We start from the raw sequence: 2,749 nt of genomic DNA, 5'->3' as shown, positions 1-2,749 counted from the left end.
ATAATAAAGGAAATAAGTATTCTTGGTCCAGCATATTATTTTTCAGAAAAACACCTCAAGTTCCTTGTAATCAAACCGCAGTATATATTAAGTGGTTTTTCAAAAATTCATATCTTTTAAACCCTAACTCCAAATTTAACATGTTATGTAAGAAATTTGATTAGAAAAATATATAGAATCTAAATATGTTATTATTTTACCTATTAACCATTAAAAATGATATTAATAACGAAACCATAATGATCAGTGTCTGGTCAGTCTTTCTTTGATACCGGGGCCGATCCGAATTGAAAAAAAGTACCTTACCTGATTCCTGGAGATGAAGAAGCGACTTGGGTTGACTTATACAATGTTATGTATCGAGAAATGAAACTTTTTTTAGGTCAAGAGATTCGTTGCGAACTCTTAGGCAAAACTAGGATAAGAAACAAAAAGAAATATCTATAACCACCCATGCACACCTTGATAAAATCTTGTGGGAAAAAAATTAATTATCATCCTATACCAAAAAAGAGACGTATTAAAATTGACAACATTCAAACTGTATGAACACTGAGGCCATAGATCAATGAGAATGGGAAGAAGAATTAACAAAAAGGCATATGTGATGTCATGTATTAAATAAAGGACATGGACTTATTGAAGTCTCGAATCATACTTATTAGGTTAGGCTGTGTGTTTTCTTTCCACCCGTTGCAACGCACGGACTCGAGAGCTTCTTCTCTGCTTCGTCCGTCATGGTCAACGACAAGACACTAATTTGTTTACGAAACACTCTTCATTTTATAGGATCTCCCATTCGTCAAAAGGCCGTTCCTTCTTTTTAAAGACCAATCATTTATTTATTTATGAGATAACGGAAAAAACGGCGAGCTATTTAAGAAATGTGAATTCTCATTGTTTCGATGGTTCTCAATGGAAGATCGGGGCGTTTTTGACCAATTCTTTTGCAAAAAAAAATGCGTTCAAGAAAGAAGAAGATCAATTTTGGGTTGAACCAACAACCTGATTGTGTGGTTATTCTCAATGCAGATAGAAAGTCTTCGGTCATACTGGAAGCTGATCGATCACAAATACCTATTCCATCCTTAGTTGATTCTACGATCCCATGGGAATCCTATAAAAGAATCACTTATCCCATCCCAGCGAATGATCCTATGCAGTTCGTATATCTATTTCGTCATTCGATCATGAAAACAGTGATTCTTCAACACAATGCGATTAGTAGAGAAACACAATCTCTGAGAGTCACTTTGAGTACGGGGAAGTCCGCAGGGATGAGATCCGCCTACTACTCAACCTCTTCTTCTTCCCCAATAGACGAAGAAGAAAATAGGGCTATTGGAGATGCGCAAAAAATATCCATCGGGAGATGGCGCTGACGCTGACGCTAAGGCTCGCAAGGCGGTTTTGCAGGCAATTTCCAAACATCCTTTATTTTTCGTTGAGCTCATAACCCGGCTTGGGCCGATTGACTCTGAGAGCGATCGCGGGGTCGCTCTCTCACACCTTGCTTTTCCGCATAGGATCAAAGAGATCCTAGAATTTAATGGAAAGAGCAGCAGCTCTGTGAAAGACCTCACGGATCTTAAATTGGATTTGGAAGACGCCTCTAAAAGAGAGGAGATTCTACTTCCATATTTTGCCTCAAAAAAAAGAGGCAAAGTCCTAGCGTGATACAAAAATAAATAATGGGCAAGGGCGGGGAATGATAGGTTCATAGATGTGGAGTAATCAGTTCTTCATTTGAAGAGTTAGTTGGCCGGCCTATCGGCCTGTAGATGTAGAGAGGTTGCCTCCGCCATCCTCTTGAACTGCAAAACCAAAGCGATTCATGTTGATGGAAGAAAGGCTAATTTCGTTTGATCCGATCCGCCTATGCCAGTTCGAGTCTGGTGAGTCGCTATCATGTGTTTCCCTAACTTTTTCTATTAGCTCATCTTGTCCGTAGTGATATTTTGGAGAAGGATCAATTACCGGAGTGAGGAAGGTAGAAAGAAGCAATCACGAAAGCCAGTGCTAGTTTGTCACGCCCAAGATGCGACCCTATCCTCAATTTGGCACGAGGGCCTCGTCAGGGATAGAAGCACATCTCGTCGTGTCGCAAGAATGGATATCGTTGCCAGTACATGTACTGAAAAGAAGATATATATATATATATATATATGTACTGGTCCATCAGAGTCACATCAGTACAATACATCAACATCATGAATTAGAGCAGGGTCCGACTACGGACGAAAAGAAACGAGAAAAGAAGAACGACGTCCATCCTTGCTATCCCAGGCTGTCGGCCTGGAACCCATCCTAGATCGATGGAGAAGAAGAATAAGAAGCAACTCCAAATGAACAATCAACGCGCTCGCGTCAAGTAACCTTTACTTGTACCTGCAACTGGTGTTGTAGTAATCTGTGAGCCACATGGGACTCATCAATCTCATTTCCAAAGGTATCAAGACTAGCAAATCTTAATGGGTGAGGTAAGGTTAAGTGGTTAGGTTGCAACAGCGGCTAAGCATAATATATGGTGGCTAACTTACGAGTACAAGAAATAAGAGGGGGGGGGGGAAGATCTATGCATAGCGGACCTGAACTACTGTTGATCAAATGAATGATCCTGAACACCTACCTACGTCAGGCATAACCCCAGCGTGTCCTCAATCGGAGAAGGTACTCACGAAAGAGATAGTCATGGTTACGCACATAGTTGGCATATTTTAATTAAGTTAACTCTAAGTTATCTAGAACC

At 40.2% G+C, this 2,749-nt stretch overlaps 1 pseudogene; it reads left to right on the top strand.

The window, feature by feature from the left end:
• Positions 1-453: 453 nt before the first annotated feature.
• LOC123425664 lies at positions 454-1,677 on the top strand (annotated as a pseudogene).
• The last annotated feature ends 1,072 nt before the right edge of the window (positions 1,678-2,749 follow it).

Source organism: Hordeum vulgare, chromosome 2H (assembly GCF_904849725.1).
Source record: "Hordeum vulgare subsp. vulgare chromosome 2H, MorexV3_pseudomolecules_assembly, whole genome shotgun sequence".
Classification (NCBI taxonomy): Eukaryota; Viridiplantae; Streptophyta; class Magnoliopsida; order Poales; family Poaceae; genus Hordeum; species Hordeum vulgare.
The sequence above is the reverse complement of the archived record's forward strand: the minus strand, read 5'-3'. Positions and strand labels throughout refer to the sequence as shown.